Source organism: Tachyglossus aculeatus, chromosome 9, assembly GCF_015852505.1.
Source record: "Tachyglossus aculeatus isolate mTacAcu1 chromosome 9, mTacAcu1.pri, whole genome shotgun sequence".
Taxonomy (NCBI): domain Eukaryota; kingdom Metazoa; phylum Chordata; class Mammalia; order Monotremata; family Tachyglossidae; genus Tachyglossus; species Tachyglossus aculeatus.
Window position 1 is genome coordinate 9,539,078 of NC_052074.1, and position 23,889 is coordinate 9,562,966.

Here is a 23,889-nt window from a genome sequence, read left to right on the forward strand (position 1 = left end):
GTTCTAAGCGCTGGGGGGGATACAAGGTGATTGGGTTGTCCCACGTGGGGCTCACAGTCTTCATCCTCATTTTACAGATGAGGGAACTGAGGCCCAGAGAAGGGAAGTGACTTGCCCAAAGTCACACAGCTGACAAGTGGCGGAGCCGGGGTTTGAACCCATGATATCTGACTCCAAAGCCCGTGCTCTTTCCACTGAGCCACACTTCTTCTTATGCCTTTCTCTGCCATATTAGTTTGTGTCTTTTAGAATTGAGAAGACACAGTACGCGCAAATAAAATTAGTTTGCCAAAGGTACATTTAGCATGAACCTCTGCACGTGTAGTTGTGCTGCGTTACCTTTTCATTACTATCTTATTAGGCTGACAGAGAACAGGTAGCACAATTAGGTAATGATGAGGGAAAAATGTTCCAAACCATATGATTCAGAAATGTCTGATACTGGATAATAGTAATAATTCCTTAAATTGTAAAACTGACAAGCATGTTTAAGTGCACCCTGGGATTGCAAGACGGAGAATTCCATTTTACAGGGAAGAAAATATTCCTCCTGTGAACAGCTACAAAATGCAACAATGATTAAAAAGCAAATTTTTGGTTATTATGGAAAATTTCCCTAGGGAAATATTCCCTAGGCAGATCACAGAAAGTCTATCTAAGGCTCATTTGAAGAGTAGGCAAGGTATAGCTGTTAGTCAGTCTGTCCTATTTACTGAGGACCTACTGTGTACAGAGCACTGTAAATCAATCAATCAATCAATCAATCGTATTTATTGAGCGCTTACTATGTGCAGAGCACTGTACTAAGCGCTTGGGAAGTACAAATTGGCATCACATAGAGACAGTCCCTACCCAACAGTGGGCTCACAGTCTAAAAGGGGGAGACAGAGAACAGAACCAAACATACCAACAAAATAAAATAAGTAGGATAGAAATGTACAAGTAAAATAAATAAATAAATAAATAAATAGAGTAATAAATATGTACAACCGTATATACATATATACAGGTGCTGTGGGGAAGGGAAGGAGGTAAGACGGGGGGATGGAGAGGGGGACGAGGGGGAGAGGAAAGAAGGGGCTCAGTCTGGGAAGGCCTCCTGGAGGAGGTGAGCTCTCAGCAGGGCCTTGAAGGGAGGAAGAGAGCTAGCTTGGCGGGTGGGCAGAGGGAGGGCATTCCAGGCCAGGGGGATGACGTGGGCCGGGGGTCGATGGCGGGACAGGCGAGAGCGAGGTACAGTGAGGAGATTAGTGGTGGAGGAGCGGAGGGTGCGGGCTGGGCAGTAGAAGGAGAGAAGGGAGGTGAGGTAGGAGGGGGCGAGGTGATGGACAGCCTTGAAGCCCAGGGTGAGGAGTTTCTGCTTGATGCGCAGATTGATCGGTAGCCATTGGAGGTTTTTGAGGAGGGGAGTAATATGTCCAGAGCGTTTCTGGACAAAGATAATCCGGGCAGCAGCATGAAGTATGGATTGAAGTGGAGAGAGACACGAGGATGGGAGATGAGAGAGAAGGCTAGTGCAGTAGTCCAGACGGGATAGGATGAGAGCTTGAATGAGCAGGGTAGCGGTTTGGATGGAGAGGAAAGGGCGGATCTTGGCAATGTTGCGGAGCTGAGACCGGCAGGTTTTGGTGACGGCTTGGATGTGAGGGGTGAATGAGAGAGCGGAGTCGAGGATGACACCAAGGTTGCGGGCTTGTGAGACGGGAAGGATGGTAGTGCCGTCAACAGAGATGGGAAAGTCAGGGAGAGGACAAGGTTTGGGAGGGAAGACAAGGAGCTCAGTCTTCGACATGTTGAGCTTTAGGTGGCGGGCGGACATCCAGATGGAGATGTCCTGAAGGCAGGAGGAGATGCGAGCCTGGAGGGAGGGGGAGAGAGCAGGGGCAGAGATGTAGATCTGGGTGTCATCAGCGTAGAGATGATAGTTGAAGCCGTGGGAGCGAATGAGGTCACCAAGGGAGTGAGTGTATATTGAGAACAGAAGGGGACCAAGCACTGAACCTTGGGGAACCCCCACAGTAAGAGGATGGGAGGGGGAGGAGGAGCCTGCAAAAGAGACTGAGAAAGAACGACCGGAGAGATAAGAGGAGAACCAGGAGAGGACGGAGTCTGTGAAGCCAAGGTCAGATAATGTGTTGAGGAGAAGGGGGTGGTCCACAGTGTCAAAGGCAGCTGAGAGGTCGAGGAGGATTAGGACAGAGTATGAGCCGTTGGATTTGGCAAGCAGGAGGTCATTGGTGACCTTTGAGAGCGCAGTTTCCGTGGAATGAAGGGGACGGAAGCCAGACTGGAGGGGGTCGAGGAGAGAGTTGTTGTTGAGGAATTCTAGGCAGCGCGTGTAGACAACTCGTTCAAGGAGTTTGGAAAGGAATGGTAGGAGGGATATGGGACGATAACTAGAAGGTGAGGTGGGGTCAAGAGAGGGTTTTTTTAGGATGGGAGAGACATGGGCATGTTTGAAGGCAGAGGGGAAGGAACCAGTGGAGAGTGAGCGGTTGAAGATGGAAGTTAAGGAGGGGAGAAGGGATGGAGCGAGAGATTTCATAAGATGAGAGGGAATGGGGTCAGAAGCACAGGTGGCCGGAGTAGCACTTGAGAGGAGGGAGGAGAGTTCCTCTGAGGATACCGCTGGGAAGGATGGGAGAGTAGCAAATTGACATGATCTGTGCCCTCAGAGAGTTTACAATCTAATGGGGGCAGACATTAAAGTAATTTACTGTTGGGGGAAAGAAGGAAAAGGGGATCTGTCCATGAATTAGTGCTTAAGAAATAGAGTTTGTGAAATGTGTGCTATGGGTGGTTGTGAATTCACCAGTGTCTGTGGAGCAGAAGTGGTGGTAGGGGGATATAAAATGGGGTAATTAGAAATTAATTTGGAAAACCTCTAGGAGCAGATGGAGAGAGTCGTGATCTGTCAGATGGGGTGAATAAATTCCAGGCAGTGGGGAAGTGTGAGCAAGAATTGAGTGGGAGAGATGAGGGGCACGGTGATTAGGTTAGCTGGAGGGGAATGAAGAGTGTGAGGTAGGGTGTGGAGGGAGGAAGCTGATTGAGTACCCTATAGCTAGCCAGTGATCAGGAGTTTCTGCTTGATAGAGGAGTAGGTGATCATTGACTTTTTTGGGAAGTGGGGAGCTGTGCAGATTGACTTTTAGAAAAATGATCTGAGCAGCAGAATGAAGTATGGACTAGAGAAGGAGAGATTGGAGATGGGGAGCTCTGCGAGGAGTTTGAGGCAGTAGTTGAGTGAGGATATTCATTCAGTCCTTTTTATTGAGCGCTTACTATGTGCAGAGCACTGTACTAAGTTCTTGGAAAGTACAATTCAGCAACAAATAGAAACAACCCCTACCCAACAACAGGCTCACAGGCTAGAAGGGGGGGATATGAGAAGTGCCTGGACCAGCACAGTGGCAGTTTGGATGGAGAGGAAGACGTGGGTTCCAGAAATGTTGTAGATCCGGAACCAGTGAGATTTGGCAACAGATTGAATATGGCCATTGAAAGAGAGGCGATGTCAAAGGTAAAATCGAAGTTGCGGACTTGAGAGATGCGGAGGATGGTGATGTTGTCGAATGTGACGGGAGAGTTAGGTGGAGGACAGGATTTGGAAGGGAAAATGAGATGCGTTTTGGACGTGTTAAGTTTGAGGTTCTGGCAGGAGGAAATGCGAGATTGCCAAGGAGGATAGAGGTCAGAGGTAAGGAGGTAGATTTGGGTGTCGTTGGCATAGAGGTGATAGTTGAAAACGTGGGAGCACATGGGCTGATCAAGAGAATGAGTGTTAAGTCAAGTGAGAAGAGAGCAGCCCAGATCCAGACCCTAAGGAACACCTACAGTCAGCAGGTAGGAGGCAGAGGAAGAGCTGGTGTAAGAGATGGAGCAGGATTCTCCAGAAGGGAGAAAAAGGAAAGAACTGTCAGTAATAGCAAGGCTAGAAATATTTCCGAGAAGGTGGTCCAATATGCTGAAAGAAGCCAAGAGGTCAAGGAGGGTTAAGATAGTCTGTTAAATTTGGCAAGTAGGAGGTAGTGATAGTATTTATTCAGCACGTACTGTTTCTGCTAGATTTAGCAAGGAGGAAGTCGTTGGCGACCTTGGAGAGAGCAATCTCAGTAGAGTGAAGTGGGCAGAAACCAGACTATAGTGGGACAAGATGAAATTTGAAAGAGAGGAAGTGGAGTCAACAAGCATATACAACCTAGTCAAGGGGTTAGGAATTGGAGGATGCAAAGGGAATAAGAGCTGAAGGGTGCAGTGGAATCCAGTGGAGCGTTTTATATATATATATATATATAAATCATATTTATTGAGTGCTTTCTATATGCAGAGCACTGTACTAAGCGCTTGGGAAGTACAAGTTGGCAACACACAGAGACAGTCCCTACAGTGGGCTCACAGTCTAAAAGGGGGAGACAGAGAACAAAACCAAACATAGTAACAAAATAAAATAAATAGAATAGATATGTACAAGTAAAATAAATAGAATAATAATATACTAATGTAGTCATGGCCGAGTGGTTAAGGCGATGGACTAGAAATCCATTGGGGTCTCCCCGCGCAGGTTTGAATCCTGCCGATTACGAAAGGATTTGTCAGCGCTTAGAACAGTGCTTTGCACATAGTAAGCGCTTAATAAATGCCATTATTATTAATAGTAATAATAATATACACACGCACACAGAGGTTAGAGGAAATTTGAGTATGTTGTTTGAAAGGCCGTGGAGAAGAAGTTATCAGAGAGAGTACCATTTTTGATGGAAGTCAGGAGGGAAGAAAAGTAGGAGTGTCTCAGAAATATGCCTAAAAAATTAAGCAAATGCTGGTGGCATATGCCTTATGTCAAAAGATGTTTGAACGTTTTAGTCAGTGCATCCAAGCTCATGGGCTCAGTGCCTAAATCCTTTGTTTGGCATTCTCTTTGCCTGAGATGACTGATTTGCACTGGACTGTAGATTGATGGTGGGCAGTTTCTTACCAGGAAACATATTCCTTTCAGTTTACATTAGAATCGTGATTGAAGAGAGTGGATTTTGAGCACTGGAACATTCGTCACATTCCTTGACAGACAACTGTTCCACTCTACGCAGTTAAGACTAAAGAGTGTCTCCTGACCCCGAGGAATGTAAGGAGGAGAGAGAAGAGATCAGATAGGGCTGTTTTCTCAAATAATGGTACCCCAAACCAGAAGCAGTGTGGTTTAGTGGAAAGAGCACAGGCTTGGGAGTTAGAGGACGTGGGTTCTAATCCCAGCTCTGCCACTTGTCTGTTGTGTGACGTTGGGCAAGCCACTTCACTTCTCTGGGCCTCAGTTACCCCATCTGTAAAATGGGGACTAAGGCTGTGAGCCCCGCGTGGGTCAACCTCATTACCTCATATATCTACCCCAGCTCTTGGAACAGTGCTCGGCACATAGTAAGCGCTTAATAAATACCAGCGTTATTATTATAAAACCCCTGAGGTACCACATGGGAAGCTTTCCCACCTCTCCCTAACCCATCCTCCTTCTCCCTTGTGGTACCAGTAATGGCCAGATCCGAGTAAGTGTAATGGTATGAATTTGTTTTCTTCTTCCTCTGTGGCCTTCCCAGCTTTTGGGGGGCTGGTAGGAAATTTTCCTTCGGCACCTTCTCAGATGGGACTGTAGCTAGATGGGTAACATCTACAGTACCTATGGCTCTTCTGGTCCTAATCTTGATTGAGTTCAGGATGGAAGTGTGAAGAATCCCTCCCCTTCAGGGAGTGATTATTTTAACATCATCAATCAATCAATGGCACTTATTGAACACATAGTATATGCAGAGCACTTTACTAAGCACTTGGGAGAGCACACTACAACAGAATTAGCAGACACTCTCCCTGCCCATAATGAGCTTACAGTCTAGAGGGGGAGACAGACATTAATCAGCATGATCATCATCAGTCGAACACCTAGTCTGTGTAGAGCACTCGGGCAACATACAATTAAAAGTGGCGATGAAATCCCTAACCTCCAGGAGCTCGGTCTAATAAGAGAGATAGGAAGACACACATTGCCAAATGCACAATAGATGAAAGACTAAGGGAATAGGCCCAAATGATTTTTTTAAAGTAAACAAATAAAAAACTAACAAAACAGATGCATGGCAAGTGTCAAGATGGTTGGTTGAAGACAGTTTTGATGTTCTCTGCAAGTGACATTCAAAAAAACCCGACTCTGATTGAGTCAGAAACAAATCTATCTGGCACTATAAACAATGCACCAGTGAGTACTTTGTAATTCTGTACTCTCAAGTGATGCTTATAAAAAATATGTTGAAATGCACTACACAAAGCAGTAATGAGTCACAAATTATTTGTGGTGAGCTGTTTGGACAACAAACTGGAACATTAATAGCATCAATGTTTTTCATACTCCTACACTGAAAAAGTAGACTTGTAAAATATAACAAAACTTAGAAACGGACAGAAGTGAGAGAGTAGTCCATGCTAATCAGACTATTTATCCCAATTCAGATGATTAGGGTTGTTAATTGGATATTTCACAAATTAGAATACTACAATAAAAATATTTTCCTTTTATTATCCTGTTCTTCCCACATAGACTTTGTCCTCAAAATTAAAGTGTGGACCTAGGTTAGAGTATTTAGTTCTTTATTTCCGTAGAGGTTTGAGAGGGTAAGAAGTGATCTCCACCAGAGTCCAAGTCTTTGTGGATTAATATGAGCCATTCCTAGAACTGTCTTTGAAAGCAAAGGGGCAGCTAATATTATTCAGTAATGAAACAATCCTGCATTCATAACAAAATGTCACACTTAAACTTTGTGGTTCTCTCTAATGCACTTTACTGAATTCTTAGCTAGATGTATCCCTTTGTGAGTTTTCCCCCTTGGGTAATTCTGTTCAGTTATTGAATAAATAAAAATAATTCCTCTGGAGTGAATCCATAAATAATTGGCTGCTTTGCAAACACTTATAAGACTCTGGCTAGAAGTTGGATATGGTAAATGTGGGAGATGGAAGGGAAGGTGGAAAGACATCTGTTTGAATCCAGATATTAACAGGCAAAAGTCAAATTCATAAAGCCATTGACCTTGCTTTGTGTGATTTCTGGGTCAGGGTGTAAAATTGCTCAGGAGTGACTAAGTAGTATATCTTATTGTTTGAACAACAGTGTGATTTAATGTAATCCCAATGTAATGTTCAGTAATTACACTTGGATAACGTAGAAAGCAGGAAATTGCCTGCAAGATATCTTGTCCCAAGAGATTTTAGTGAAGGGAGATACTAAGCTTTCCTTTTGGGCATTTAGAGTATTAAGATTTGAAAGGCAATTTATTTTGTAGGCTTTGGAGCAAACTGTCAACAGACTATACCATGTGTCTACCAGATAGGCTACAATGGTAGTACTTTATGTTTATAAAGTATTATCTTTCCCATTTTTCTGTCATTAAATCAAGCAGAACACTTTTTAAGTGGCTAGTTATTTCCTTATTTCATTGGTAAAATGGGGAGACTGTACCAAATTTAAACTAGTCTGTTAAATCAGGTGATTATTTAAGGATAAATGACAACCCCATTACTAACGATAATTGTGGTATTTAAGTGCTTACTAGGCGCCAGACACTGTACTAAGCGCTGGAGCAGATACAAGATAATCAGGTCCTACATGGAGTTCACAGTCTAAGTAGGAGGGAGAACAGGTATTGAGTCCCCATTTTGCAGATGAGGAAACTGAGGCACAAAGAAGATAAGTGACTGACCCAAGGTTACCCAGCAGGTATGTGGAAGAACCGGCATTAGAACCAGGTCCTCTGATTCCCAGGCCTGTGTTCTTTCCACTAGAACATGCTGCTTCTTAATAGTAATAATGATACTTGTAAAGTGCTTACTATTGTGCTAAGCACTGGGGTAGGTATAACACAATCAGATTGGAAATAGTCCCTGTCCCCCTGGGGCTCATAATCTAAGGGGCAGTGAGTACCGGGTGTGAATCCTCATATTACAGATGAGGAAACTGAGGCACAGAGAAGTGAAGTGACTTGCCCTGGGTCACCCAGCGTGCAAGGGGCAGAGGTGGGATAATATCTCTGCCTCTTGCATGCTAGGTGACCCAGGGCAAGTCAAACAATTGTAAGACTCTGGCTAGAAGGTGGATATGGTAAATGTGGGAGATGGAAAGGAAGGTGGAAACACATCTGTTTGAATCCAGATATTAACAGGCAAAGTCTGTTAATATTATTATTATTATTATTATTATTGTTATTTTAAGTAATTATTATTATATTATTAATATTATTAATATAATAATATAATATATAACCATATAATATATAATATAATATATAATTATATAATAATATAATATAATATTAGTAATAATAATAATAATAATTATTATTATTATTATTATTATTTGTTAAGTGCTTACTATGTGCCCGGCACTGTACTAAGTGCTGGTGGATGAGAACCAGAGCCGGCCCAGCCTGGACCCCACCCACTCACTGTAATCCCTGGACTGTATAGCAAAACCTTCATTGTGCCTCATAAGTGGAGACAGCAAAGATAATTAAGATTTTCCTCCGAGTGCATATTTTGTATTTGGGTTAATCCTATACCCTCAATTAGATTAAAAACACCTGGAAAGCATGGGCGTGTCGTGTTTCTGCCCCTGTAATTTTGCATGAGTAAAAGATATCATTGGTTTAATATTATATGTATCTTTTTCCAGTAATGTCAAGAACTTGAGTTAATTTCACCAGATTAATTTAGGCCTGGATGATTTGTATCTGGGAAAAGATGTTATCCATTTCTACCTTGCTGAAAATGAAGCTTATGTTATAATTCTTCTAGAAAATAATTTGTTCACATAGGAACAAATTTGAGGAAAGCATGTTCGATTTCTAAAATAGTGCAAGTTGGAAATAGAATTTTTAAAAGTTTTGTGTGGTCACATTACTTTCAGAAAACAACTAGAAGAGAAGAAGCTTGTACATATTTATTCTATTTATTTTATTCTGTTAATATGTTTTGTTTTGTTGTCTGCCTCCCCCTTCTAGACTGTGAGCCCACTGTTGGGTAGGGACCGTCTCTATATGTTGCCAACTTGTACTTCCCAAGCGCTTAGTACAGTGCTCTGCACACAGTAGCGCTCAATAAATACGATTGAATGAATGAATGGGTGATGCATAAATTCTGAATGAATGATGTAACTGTCCTTGTCAGTTGCTCTACAGATATATTTTTAATAATAATTATGGTATTTGTTAAGTGCTTACTATGTGCCAAGCACTGTTCTAAGCACTGGGGTAGATACGAGGTAATCAGGCTGTCCCAACGTGGGGCTCACAGTTTTAATCCCTATTTGACAGATGAGGTAACTGAAGCCCAGAGAAGTGAAACGATTTCCCCAAGATCACACAGCAGACAAATGGCGGAGCTGGGATTAGAACCCCCATCCCCTGACTCCCGAGCCCGTGCTCTTTCGACTAAACCACAAAAAGTAGCAACATTGCCTTATGGTTCTTCAACCTTCACTCTCCACCGTTCGGTGGTGAAGCTAATGAGCCGTGTCATGACTGCTTGTGACCTTGGGCAAGTCGCTTAACTTCTCTGTGCCTCAGTTCCCCCATCTGGGGATAAGAGTGTGAGCCCCATGTGGGACAGGGTACCGTGTCCAATTTGATTAACTTGTATCTACCCCAGTGCTTCGAACGGTGCTCGGCACATAGTAAGCATTTAACAAGTACCATAATTATTATTAAGTGTCCTTTGTGGACTCAGCGCTGTGAGGGCAACCCCGATATCCTCGATCCCACAGCAAGAAGCTGTGCATGTAGTGGACAGGAAGTAGCCACCCCACCCCTTTGAGCCAGAAAGGGACTGAAGAGAACCACGATGGTGGGTCTAGGCCTGCCTGGACAGCACGGGGAGCCCAAGTTGTCCTCTCCTTCAACCCCTCCGACCCCCACTCCGTGTACCGTCTGCCTGTCTGCAGCCAGTGGCAATGGTGCTGAGGTGGGCTGGCCAAGCTGGGCAGGGAAGGAAAGCACCCACTAGCCACGTAGGCAGAGAGCAAGAGCGGCCCCCAAACTTGGCACACTGCTCCCTCAAAGCGGCACCGGGCAGGAAGGTTCCCAGAAAGGGGTGAGTTCGACTGCAGGCGGCCCAGGCCCGGGAGCAGCCAAATTAAAGTAGCGATGATGGATGAAGAAAGCCACTAGATGTAAGTTCAGTTCTCTCTCCATCTCTCTCTTTCCCTCTCTCTCTGCTTTCCCTTACTCTCACTACTCATTCTTCCTTCTTTCCCTCTCCCTCCTGCTGGTACTAATGTAGGCAGAGGTTTTCCTCCTCATCAACTCCATGCTCTGCCTCCTCCCTTCCATACTTGGCAGCTTTTCGGAGCTGGGAGGAAAAGGAGGCATTGCGGGCCAGTGTCAAGAACCTGGCTGAAAAGCTGCAGAGCACACGGGGGCATCTTGGGTGGCTGTGGTTTCCCCTCTCTCCAACTGATGTGAGGGGTGGAAATTCCCTCTCTCTCTAGGCTGATCGCAGCTGGGATTCCCCAGTCAGAGTGGCCTGAATCTGGGTTTTAGGATCCCCTCGGGACCCCCAAGCCGAGACCTGGATCCGGGACCTTTTAGGATTCAGCATTCATTCATTCAATTGCATTTATTGAGCGCTTGCTGTGTGCAGCGCACTGTACTAAGCGCTCGGGAAGTACAAGTCGGCAACATATAGAGACGGTCCCTACCCAACAACGGGCATTTACTGAGTGCTTACTTTATGCGGAGCACTATACTAAGTGCTTGGCCAAATACAACACAATAGAATTGGCAACACAATCCCGGCCCACAAAGAGTTTAGAGTCAACCAGCTACTAATGAAGTCACTTAACTTCTCTGTGCCTCAGTTTTCTCATCTGCAAAATGGAGATTCAATACCTGTTCTCATTCCTACTTCAACTATGAGCCCCACCAGCCCCAGCACCCACCCTTCTGCTGAGATTCTCGGGTGGGTTACCTGGTGCCTTTCCATTCCCCTCCCTTTCCTTTCCTCTCCCTTTTCTTCCCATCCCCTTATCTTTCCTATTCCTGCCAACAGCAAAAACTGTTGCCGTGAAGCAGCCTCATGATACAGTGACATCATCACATTGCAGCATGCTCCGCATGTCACATGCAAAACCATAAATCATATGACTCTCTGTGCTCCAACTGCTTAAAGGTTTTGGAAGCCGTATGGCCCAGTGGAAAGAGCGCGGGCCTGGGAGTGAAAGAACATGGGTTCTAATCCTGGCTCTGCCACATACCTGCTGTGTGACTTGGGCAAGTCACTTAATTTCTCTGCGCCTCAATTCCCTCATCTGAAAAATGGGGATTCAATACCTGTTCTCCCTCCTACTTAGCCTGTGAGCCCTGTGGGGGACCTGATTAACTTGTATTTACCCCAGCAGATAGTATAGTGCCTGGCTCATAGTAAGTGCTCACAAATGCTATCATTATTATTATAATTATTATTATTAGGCTCTTCTGCAAACATAAGATTGCCAAACCCTGCTGAAGAGAGATGTGCACAGACTATACTGTGGCTATGTTGTTCACTTCACCTAAGAAAACCTAGCTGTTCCTTACCCTTGCCTCTCCAATCTTCAACCACCATCGCAACTCACCTCCTACCTGAATATCCTCCCTGACTTAGGTTTTCCAAACTTTCTTATTCCTCCCCAAAAGAAGACGAAGGAAAAGCAGAGAAAATCTTGATAACCAAAATCTAATTGATCAGGGGTTTGATTCAAGACCAACAGTTTCTGTAAGGGAAACCAATGGAAGCATCAGATCATGCCCTTCACAGTTAATGGAAATGGACATGGAAACTGACCATCAGATGGCAAGTCTAAAATCCTTCAATATGGCCTAGTGGACAGCGCATGGGCCTAGGAATCAGAAGGACCTGGATTCTCATCCCAGCTCTGGTGTTTGACCTTGGGGAAGTCACCTCTTTGTGCCTCACCTACCTCATCTGTAAAATGGGCGTTAAGAATGTGAGCCTCATGTGGAACATGGACAGTGCCCAACCTGATTACCTTATATCTACTCCTGCATCTGGCACATAGTAAAGACTTAACAAATGCCATTAAAATAAAAAGCAGACTGGATCTTCAAGCCATTACCACATAAAGTGCCTCATAATCTTCTGTCAGATTAAGGTAGAGGCCTGATCCCAACAGTGATGCCGTCCTGTAGAAATCGAAGCAGAAACACTGTGGAAAAAGAGCAGGATATCTTAAGTTGCTTTTATTTTTTTCCTAGTCTCAAAGAAGTTGAGAAGCCTAAAGCCCATTTTGTACCTTTGAGACATCAACGCTTGATCTCAGATGTCTTTTAGGGTCAGTCAAGAGAGTTCGCTGGCAAACTTGGAAGCTATCATGGTCCTCCTGCCACCTGTATGCTCTGAACTCTCCCTGGCAATCCCTTTAGGAGAACAGAGCAAAATTCTGGAGTCCAGTAGGGCTTCATTTAGGCATGATATGAATGAAGATTTTCCCACCAAATCCAGAATTGGGGCATGCCCCAAGATCCCTGGGTTGTTTGGGGATCCATTCTAGACTGTAAGCTTCTTGTGAGGAGGGAATGTGTCTACCGACTGTTATATTATACTCCCCCCAGCACTTAGTACTGTGCTTGCATACAGTAAGCACTCAGTACATACGATTAATTGAGTGGATGAGCATCATCACCATCAATCGTATTTATTGAGCGCTTACTATGTGCAGAGCACTGTACTAATCGCTTGGGAAGTACAAATTGGCAATATATAGAGACAGTCCCTACCCAACAGCAGGGTTCTTTCAAAATGGTCTCAGACACATTATGCTAGAGGGCAGCAATTCCTATAAGGGTGAAGAAGAACACACTGTACTAGTTCCACTTTTCACCCTCATTTCACTCTACTGCCATAATTGTTCTCCCTCAGGAGTGTCTGGCACATAGTGAGCATTAGCAAATGCCACGATTATTATTATTTTTATTTTCACTCTTCCTGTGGAGGTGGGGCAAAAAAAGGCAAGAGCCTGAATTCAGGGAGGCCAGTAAGGAAGCAGGTTTTTTTTTGTTGTTGTTGTTTTGTTTTTATGGTATTTGTTAAGCGCTGACTCTGTGCCAGAAACTGTACTTAGCGCTGGGGTAGATACAAGCTAATCTGGTTGGACATAGTACGTGTCCCACATAGAGCTCACAATTTTAATCCCAGTTTTACAGATGAGATAATTTAGGCACAGAGAAGTTAAGTGACTTGCCCAAGGTCACACAGCAGATGAGTGGCAGAACAAGTATTAGAACCCAGGTCCTTCCGACAGGTGTAGTAGATAAGGCGTACAATGATTAAGAACTGAAGTGGTACGCTGACTGAGGGAATGAAGATGGTGGGGAGATCTGAGAATTTCTAGAAGAATGGAAGAGAGGATGTGAAGGGAAAAATGGGAAAGAGTCAAGGAAGACTCCTACGTGAGGGATCGTGTGCTTTCCAGTGGAAGTGGGAAAATGGAAAAAGATATCTGGGGAAAGCCAATTAGCTGAATGTTTGAAATGTGTAGTTTTAGGGGCTAGGGCAAACAAGAGAGTAATATCTCTTCTCCTGTCTAAATAGCTTCTTTACCAGTGTGCCAGGAAATGAGTCTGTATGGATTTTGACTGATGAGTCCTTTTTCATAACTGTCGTGTTAGTGCTGATTCTGTAATCATTCTTCCCTTAGTTTAATGCTTCTTTCCCCAGTGTAATTTCTTCTTCCTATTCTTCTTCTTCTTCTTCTCCTTCTTCTTCTCCTTCTTCTTCTTCTCCTTCTTCTTCTCCTTCTTCTTCTTCTCCTTCTTCTTCTTCTTTCTTCTTTCTTCTTTCTTCTTCCTAGTCCTCTTTGTCTTCTTCCAAATATTCTCAAATTTGAGCTTTTAAGGATAATTTGGACGTGAAATATCATTGTTTCCAAACTGAGCCCATGGAGATGATAGAGGAAATCTCAAAGAAAAAATAGAATTGAGGTTTGCTGTGAAGACCAGAATTAAAGTGTATACTAGTCATGTCTTAGAGGTGCTTTCAACTATTTTATAATAGAACTTAATTTTAATCTTTAAAATTTAAACAACATTTAGGATGTTAACACAGGAAATACTCTACTTCCTTTCTGAAGGTTGTTGAAGTGATTAGCTCATGGAGTAGGGTTGTAGCTGTGGGAAAAGAGACAATAGGGTAGGTTTGAGAAATGTTAGAAGATAAATTGAGTTGTGTATTTAGTTGTATACAATATGCACTGTACAAGATAGATTTCTTGTTGATTTGAAGGTTTGGTAAAAATTCAGTGAAAAGAGCAGTTTGAATTGCTTTGAAGCTAAATCATTCCTGATGGTAGTACTCTTACTGGGACTACAATTTTATCATTAGGTTTCCTTTCCCTTCTGTTTACAGCCTGTTGCTTTTGAAATGTCCCCATCTGAACAGTAGAGTCATGTAAACACATTGGTCCAATATCCAAATGAGGTTTTGTATGGATGCTAATGTGGCACAGCTGATTATCATGAAGCAGATGCTTTTTTATGGTATTTTTAAAAGTGCTTACTATGTGCCAGGCACTGTAGTAAGTGCTGGGGTAAATACAAGCCAGTTATAAATATAAACTAAATATAGGTATGCCCCATCATTTAGCTTTGTGTAAATCAGCAAGCTTGGTGGGAGTGCAGGGTAGTGTGAGGCACTGAAGAAGGAAGGGAAGAAGAGAGTTCTGAGGTGAGGAGTCCTCTGCCATATTTCTATAATGCTTTCAACACTATAGTAAGTGCTGTGTGAAGTACCCTGAGTAGATGGACTTGAATCTCTGCTGAAAAGCCAGGCACATCACACACAACTGCTCAGTTCTTATTAACTAAAGCTTCAATCATTCAAGGATCTCTGCCCTGTGTTCTGAATAATAAAGAACTGTTTTGGTGAAAACAAGTTTTAGTCTTGTGCTTCATTAGAGGTTAATTTTGTGGGCCACCATTGAAAGGAAAAAGGGGAAAACTTCTGAATACATAAAAATGACGAGAAGCAATAATCATGTTGAAAAAACTTTGGTCTTTTCAGACCTCTTACAAAAAGTTGGGTATTTTGAGACTCTGTGAGCCCGAAGGAGAAAATGAAGGCCATATAACTTAGGAGACTTCTCACAAAAATGGACAGTGGCTTGTGGTAGGGGAGTGAAATTCAGAGTTTGGCTCTGGGGATTGGAATACCCATTTCCTCTAGAGCTTTTATATGGTATTTCGGTCACATGATATTTGTTCTAGGTACCTAATCCCAGCCCTTCCAAAAACATTGCTTTAGAACTAGGCCCTTGAAGTTCATTCTTAAAACAAAATGGCTTGAATAATTCTACTGTTATTCTGTTTTCAAAAATGCAATAGCCAGGAAGAGTCTATATCTTCTACCTGCACTCAGTATCATATAGGCTTGTCAATAATTAAAAGATAAAACAGCAACTAAGCTCCTTTTATAAGCATTGGGGGCAATCAGACAGATTCAATTTAACCATTACTTTTGATCACAGGCACATGAATGAAAAAGAATGTGATTTCTATTCAGGGGGTCTCAGTTCTCTAAATTTTCTGAACTTCTGTTTGTTTATAACCCTTGTAAGAATACTTGGCTTGTGAAAGGTCTTTTGTTTTTTCTCTGAAGGAAGCTAGCCCAGGCAGTCAGGGAGGCCCCTTCATCTCCTCTACCTCAGTTTGCCTTCCAGTATCCTTTAGCCTGTGTGTCCTATCTGGTCTAAACATAATTCACTACAGTGGGAAAGGGGAATTCTCACTCTTAGTCAAGGCTTACCTTTGTGTTGTGAAGTAAGATTTGAATAAGTCGGTGGTTCTAAAGGAATGGAATTGAGATCCTTCAATTGATTGACTGACCTCTTCAGGATCCCGAGACCACCCACTTATCCAGCCTTCCAGCTTAATTTAATGTTTATGTTCTCATGGAAGCCCCAGTATGTTAGCAATGCTTTTATAAGATGTTTGGAGCACCCATTTTCAACCTCCAAATCTGATTGTCTGAATTTCAGGTTTGTTGAACTAATAAGTGTTCTTGGAATTGTATTTCTGGATAATTTGAGCATTTTATTATCAAAATATCAATAATTGGCTTATATTTCTGTAATATTACATTAGTGATTCCATATGTTACATAGTATGTCACTTAGCATGTGGAAAGGAAAGGACCCATTATATATCTATGAAAAGCCTTTCTATTTTATCCCAAAGCTATTTTTTTATGTCTTCCTCCACCCTTGCCATTTGGTAGTCACCTAACCCTATTCAGCTGTCTGAAAACTTGGCATCGTTACTGTAATGCTGATGGAGAATGATAGAGCTATTTCAAAGGATCCCTTCAAATTTCACCTCCTTTTGGTGCAACTGTAAGTGAGCTATTTTTTAAAGCTAGGGGGTGGCTGATTCTTCACCCTAAAAACTTTTTTAACTGGTGAAACGAGGATTCTGAAATATCACCTTGTCATATATTTATATATTCAGACTATACTTAGTATTCTAGGGACAGTTTGTACTGTGTGAGTCAAACTGACGAAAATTGAGTTCTTTAAAGCTTTTAGAGGATAGAGCATTTCTGAATTACTGAAAGCCTGACTGTTAGTCTGAAGAGCCTGAAAGCTGAATTCATTATGATGCCTTAAGATTTGCAGGCAACCAAATGACAGAGAGACAGCATCTTTCTTTGCTAAGGGAGTATCTCAGGTTATTTGTAAAGAATTTAGATAGACTTCAAAGAAAGATCCTTTCATCTAGTATCTTTGAACAGAGTCCTAGTTGGACTGGTAGTCTGACTGTACAAAGGTGCTGGTAGACATCCTAATACGGCTGGCTTGTGGACCCTTTCCTAATGTAAAAATGTTTGAACTGGCAGGAACATCAAAATGGTAAATTTAGGGTCTGTACTTGCAGTGTTGCTTACAAGAAGCTGATTAAGAAAAATGAATTTTAGACCCAAAGGGTGTGCCCCATTTCAGTGAGAAAGAACATTATTTTCTGCTTAGAGTACAGTCTTTGAAGGCCGTCAGGGTCCCTCCGAGCCAGTTATTTTTCAGGTCCTGATTTGTGAATTCCACCTATGGAGCTGTAGAAGAAACTGTGCCTGAGAGTTGTACAATCTTTTTTTTAAAAGAAGACACGTTATTTTGTGCAAAGGCATTACTGAACATCAGTGATTCCCAAATTCAGGTTCAGCAGTCAGTTGTCAGAGGTGAGGGTAGAGGTTCAAGAACACTGGCAGTGGTTGTCAGGATTGATAGACTGTGTAGCTTCTTAACCAGGAAACATTGTTTGCATTCCTTTCTGAAAGGGTGAAATTTCTCTATACACCCCACCCATAAGTATCCACAAGCACATCTCCCATCTAGAACTCTCATTATCTTCACTTTATAAAGAATTTGTGTTTTGTTGACAAAAATACGTGATCGCCAATGTAGATGTGAAAATATAGAAATGATTAGGATATGAAAAAATGCTTCTTGGAAGTGTTTTGAGCTCTTAAAGGCATTTGTTATATATATGTTCAAGATAGTATTTTTGCTATTTTTCTCATCCTGAAGGTTAAGCAAACCAGATAAGCTGAAAGTTGGGTAGCAACCTGATTTCCTGATTTCAATCTCCTCACAATATTCACAGTACCCCATTTGTTCAGAATTTTATTACTTTTTTTAAGAAACAGTTTATGCTCCAGGCCGCATTTCAGATTCTGTCCTTCATCCTACTTGCACCCTTACACTCAAGTGACATTGACTGCCCTTTCGTGGGCGTGAGAACCTTTTTCCCTGCAGCTCTTGCCAACTCAATCAACCCTTTCTGTTTCTTTCCTTTTCAGATCAGCTGAAAATGTCTCTCATCCTTCCCAGCCTACCCATTTAAATCTTCTCTCCGCTGTTAATTCGACTCTGTGGCTGTGATGTCTCAGCCTATAATGTCCTTCCTTCGAAAGACACTATAAATTGTGCTTGCTGTTCGTATGTAAAGGGCACTTATTCATGGCATTTCCTTGTCAGGATTTAATCTAAATTGGCAAGAATATCTCTGAGACCACCCACCCCTTGCAAACGCCACAGCTTTGAAATACGCAGCTGAACCCCGTGAAGGGAACAGAATGGCAACAGGGAAAGAGAAAACTGTTGGATTTGCAATCTGTTGTAGAGATTACATAGGTTGGCATAAAGCCCAAAGGATATGCATGTGGGGTGACTTTATTTTTATATTTGTGCTGAGAGGATTTGAGATGGCCCAAGTCTTATGTGGTAATTGAGTTTAGACTTCACCAACTCAGATTTTTAAATAAAGAGCAGAAAGGTGGGAGGAGAGAAATGGAATTAGCAAGAATTCTGAGCAGCCTTGTGTCGAAAACCTGTTCTATTTAGTTTTATTGCTGGAAATACTTGGGGGGAATTTCAGTGTTCTACGTAAGTAGGGGAAAATGGGAAGGAGATGGAATATCAGGTTCAGCACGGAAGCTGAACAGGGTAAGGATGATAAGGCCCTGAATCTTTTGAAATTTCAGGACTCAACTTGGCCCTCTATATGCCCCTTTTTCCTGTCAACCAATCATTCAATCATATTTACTGTGTGCAGAGCACTGTATGATCAGTGGTATTTGTTGAATTCTTTCTGGGTACAGAGCACTACTAAGGCCTAGGAGAGCTCAGTAGAGTTAGAAGATCTGATCCCTGCCCTCAAGGAGCTTGCACAGTCGGCCTGAACAGAAGCCCAGGATCACAGTGTCCAAATCCAGCCCAGGTCTGAGCAGTACCAAAAATGAGCCTGAACTTCACTTGTGGGTGGTCTACCGATCAACCATGGGAAGATATCCCAGTGATCTCTGAGGATCTGTAGGGACTGCAGCCCCCGGAACAGTGAGTACGCTTGAAAGCACAATGTGCAGCACATGTGTAGCAGGAGGGCTCAGCCAGCAAGCTGTGGAACTGTCGGCCCAAAATGACCCTGAACGGGAAGCTTGTGGGGTGAGAGCATGTGCGTGTCAATGTAGTTGTCTGGAACAGCCCAAATCCACGTAGGTTTAGCTTCGGCCCAGCCGTTGGACTCAGAATACGGGGGTCACCTGGGTCCATATCTCCCATTGACTTTTTTTGTTTTCAGTGGCCCAGCCAAAATCCGTAAGTTATCCAAATATTGGTTCTTTTGAGCTATGGAAACTTCCCAGTTCAACTGCCAACTCCAAAGTGTTCTGGAAAGAGCCCTTAGAGCATTATATCAGTGTTAAAGGAATTTAAATAATGGTTCATTCCCTAAACAAGTGGTAAGCCAACATAGAAAAATCTTTTCTATTGTTCTGTGGAAAGCAAGTTGAGATCTTGATTCCCAACCTTTATGTGTAACCCCTGTCTCATACATCAGAACCTCTATGCTGAACTATATTAAGTTCAGCTTTTATACTGTGGTGATTTGGTCTTAAGAATTTGAAAATCTTTTGTTACAAATGTACCCCAGCATCTTTACAGTAGCTTCCCAAAATAAATCCTTCAATTTATAGGTGCAGAAGATTACTCTAGATTCCTTCTGAAGAAAAGAAATTGAAGGCATTTGCCTTTAAGACAATGGTCTTAAATGGTGATAAATAATGGTGATAATGCACTTTTTGAAGATGATGGGGTTTTTTTGAAGCTAGATTGTACCATATCTGCACTTTATGAAAAGTGGACTAGAAGTAGTCGACTGTTGAAGGAAACTTTTTTTTTTCCTTCAAGTATCATTTTGGATTTAGAATTGTTTTTCCTTATGATGAAACACTCAGAAGTAGGTTCTTTGTTCTCATTTCTAAGTCAATGTACTCTGGAGAGAAGGCAGCTTTTGGTGTTTGCTTCTAGGAGAAAAATTATTTTGTTTTTTCACTAATATTTGGTAATATTTTTTGGTTATTAAAGGCCAAGGAAGAGAACCTTTGAAGAAAGAAAATTTAATACAAAAGCACTGTTGTGCATTGTTTTAAAAGTGATGGCACTATCCTTAAGAAAAGCATATTTAAATAAAGCAATAACTAGTAGGTGAAGTGCAAAATGAATGCCCAGTCAGGCATGTGTTTTTGGTTTGTTTAATTCAATTTTATTAAGATCACAACTGTTTGCTTTTAATACTTTGCCTTCTGTACTTTGCCTTTCATACCCTTTTGTAATCACCCAGCCAAGTATTTTGAAGTGGTTGCAAGTATAGAATTAAATTCTGTATTTCCCTTATAAGGATAGAATTTTTAATCAGGTTGTGAAGATGTTTGGGTTGCTGCCAAAGAACCTTACTTAAGTTTCTAGGCTGACTCTCTTTTTCTGTTTGAGTCATAGTATCCATAAACTCATGTCAGAAATAAATATCAGTTCCTAAAATAAAGACTAACCAAATAAAAAGAACCTCTAGAAAGAGATTGTCATGATTTTTACTTGTCATGATTTTTACCAGGAAGTTTCTGACTAAAAAAAATGCCTTGCTCCTATTTTAGAAGTTTCAATTCATTAGAAGCGAAACCTGTAACAAACTTCTAAATCCACCATATTTCTCTCTTCCCCTGGAAAAAAAATGACTTTAGCAAATGAATCCTCAAATATGGTATTAGTTAAGCATTCAATCATAAATGCTGCTGAGGAAAGGTAGCATGGCGAGGAAGCAACATGGCCTAGGAGCCAGAAGGACCTGGGTTCTAATTCCGACTCAATAGTAATTGAGTCAATAATCCCGACTCATAGTAAGCACTCAATAAATACGATTGAATGAATGAAAGACTCTGCCACTTGTCTGCTGTGTGACCTTGAGCAAGTCACTTAACTTCTCTGTGCTTCAGTTACCTCATCTGTAAAATGGGGATTAAGACTGTGAGCCCCATGTGAGACAGGTTCTGTGTCCAATCTGATTATCTTGTCTCTACCGTAGTGCTTAGAACAGTGCTTGACACATAGTAAGTGCTTAACAAATACCATCATCATCATTATTATTATTATTATTCATTCATTCAATCGTATTTATTGAGCACTTACTGTGTGCAGAGCACTGTAGTAAGCGCTTGAGAAGTACAAATCGGCAACACATAGAGATGGTCCCTACCCAGCAACAGGCTCACAGTCTAGAAGGGGAAGACAGACAGCAAAGCAAAACATATAGACAGGTGTCAAAATTGTCAGAAAAAATAGAATTATAGCTCTATGCATATCATTAACAAAATAAATGGAATAGTAAATATGTACAAGTAAAATAGAGTAATAAATCTGTGCAAATATATACAAGTGCTGAGGGAAGGAGGTAGGGCGGGGGGGTTGGGGAGGAGGAGAGGAAAAAGGGGGCTCAGTCTGGGAAGGCCTCCTGGAGGAGGTGAGCTCTCAGTAGGGCTTTGAAGGGAGGAAGAGAGTTAGCTTGGCGGATGTGAGGAGGGAGGGCATTCCAGGCCTGGGGAAGGACGTGGGCCGGGGGTCGATGGTGGGACAGGTGAGAACGAGGCCTAACGGTGAGGAGATTAGCGGCAGAGGAGAGGAGGGTGCGGGCTGGGCTAGAGAAGGAGAGAAGGGAGGTGAGGTAGGAGGGGACAAGGCGATGGACAGCCTTGAAGCCGAGAGTGAGGAGATTTTGCTTGATTCGTAGGTTGACAGGCAACCACTGGAGATTTTTGAGGAGGGGAGTGACATGTCCAGAGTGTTTCTGTACTAAAATAATCCAGGCAGAAGAGTGAAGTATAGACTGAAGCAGGGAGAGAAAGGAGGATGGGAGATCAGAGAGGAGGCTGATGCAGTAGATTTAGGAAGCGTGAGGTGGATCTGGTCCACTCACTGCCCTACTTAACTGACTGCTGTACGCTGAAAATATAGAAAGCATCATAAAATAACTCAGGTGGTTTGGCAGTTTAGCAAATTCTTCTTAGCTTTTAACCCTTTGTACCTGTTTGAACAGGAATGAACCTTCTCCTCCTGCATTCTTAATGCAGATATTCACTCTGACTATCCAATGAGCTGGTGCTTTATACAACAAATTATCTGACCATAACAATCCCAAGAAGGTGACCTCTTTTGAGTTATTAATTTAGCAAGGGAAGAGCTAGACACTGGGTTCATATATTTAGTGTTTTATTTTCCTAAGACTGTTGCATTAATATAGTTTTTTGCCTATATATATATATATATATATATATATATATACACACACACATATATATACAGGCAAAAAACTACATTAATATATGTACATTAATCATCAATCGTATTTACTGAGCGCTTACTATGTGCAGAGCACTGTACTAAGCGCTTGGGAAGTACAAATTGGCAACATATAGAGACAGTCCCTACCCAACAGTGGGCTCACAGTCTAAAAGGGGGAGACAGAGAACAAAACCAAACATACTAACAAAATAAAATAAATAGAATAGATATGTACAAATAAATAGAGTAATAAATATGTACAATATTTATTTATTAATATTAATATGCATAATATACCAAGTACTGACTTGGTTGACCTACACACACACACACACACACACACACACACACACACACACACACACACATACATACACACATATATATATGTATGTATGTATATATAGGTCAACCAAGTCAGTACTCCTTTGTGATTGATGGGTAATGGGATGTTAAAATTAAAATATTTGTTTACAGCCAATTCTTAATTACCTCTTCTTTGCCTCACCCATGCAAAACACTGGCATAGAATTGGCAGTGCCAGGCCTGAAATTCTCCAGACTGGGGATACTGAGGCAGTGGCCAAACCTAGTCTGACCAAAATGGATTCAGCTCAGTGCACACTTGGTCTGGCCTGTGTAGGACTGTCAGTTCCACCCCTTTATTAGTTGCTGCTGCTTTTACCTCCTGAGCGGCCTGTACTCATCATGGACCCCAGGGAGAGTGTGAAACTTCGGGGTGCAGACATGAGCCGTGGGCCAGGGAGAAAGCTGGCATGTGGGCAGGAATGTGTGCCCGGCACGGAGCAGGGCCAGAGGATGCTTGGGCTTCTGCTCTGAGGGAGAGAGAGGCAGGGCCCGCAGAAATGAGATAAACCTAATCCGCCCATTCAAGAGAGGGGACATTTGAGGCAACCCTGGTTGCAGTGGAAGCAGCTGCTGCAGTGGTTGGCAGAGGTGCTCCTCCCCTCTAAGCTGCTGAGAATTCCCTTTGTGTTTCAGTGAGCTAGTATAATCCTGACTGCGCTGTTCTCACTGCACCAAACTGGCACATAGTAAGCGCTTAATAAATGCCATCATTATTATTACTATCTCTTTTTTCATTTATTGCTACAACTTTAACCTATGAAATACTGCAGTAATAATCAAGGGCCTCTTCGGTCTGTCGGCATCTTGCTAAATTTAGCCTGAGGAAAAAAATGAATACTGTCCGTCAGATTTTCAAAATATGATTTGACTTCCCTTCTATTTTTAGCTATGATAAATGAAACAGGTTCAACCCTGTGCACAAAGCAGCCAGTAGTCCATCATTCCTTGGAGCCTGCTTATTTATGAAGTGTTCATTATTTCATTGCAGACAGAAAAGATCCATCACCTGACCTCTTTGAAGATGGGTGATAATACATCCTGTACTATTGTCCTCCTTAATTTTTCCTCCCACTTCTTATATTCTTTCTCTCCCACACTCAAAATCTCAAGGATTGTCAAAGCATCATGGATGCCTGGGAGATAGAAGATTGTCATTTTTGTGAAATTAGAAGGGGCTTGCACTGAATATGGCTTCAGGCTTCAGTCAGTGATATTTATTGAGTACTTACTGGGTGCAGAACATTTTACTAAGTGCTTGGGAGAGTACAACATAAAAGTTGGTAGACAAGTTCCCTGCCCACAAGGAACTTACAAGTCTAGAGGGGGATCACT

At 42.3% G+C, this 23,889-nt stretch overlaps 1 protein-coding gene and 1 non-coding gene across 2 annotated transcripts in view; both read left to right on the plus strand.

The window, feature by feature from the left end:
• Nucleotides 1–23,889, plus strand: part of COMMD1 (copper metabolism domain containing 1) — a 142,323-nt gene that overhangs the window by 13,442 nt on the left and 104,992 nt on the right. The gene's annotated exons all lie outside the window — the stretch shown is intronic.
• TRNAS-AGA lies at nt 4,504–4,585 on the plus strand. Its single transcript has one exon. It is a non-coding gene; the product is annotated as a tRNA-Ser (tRNA).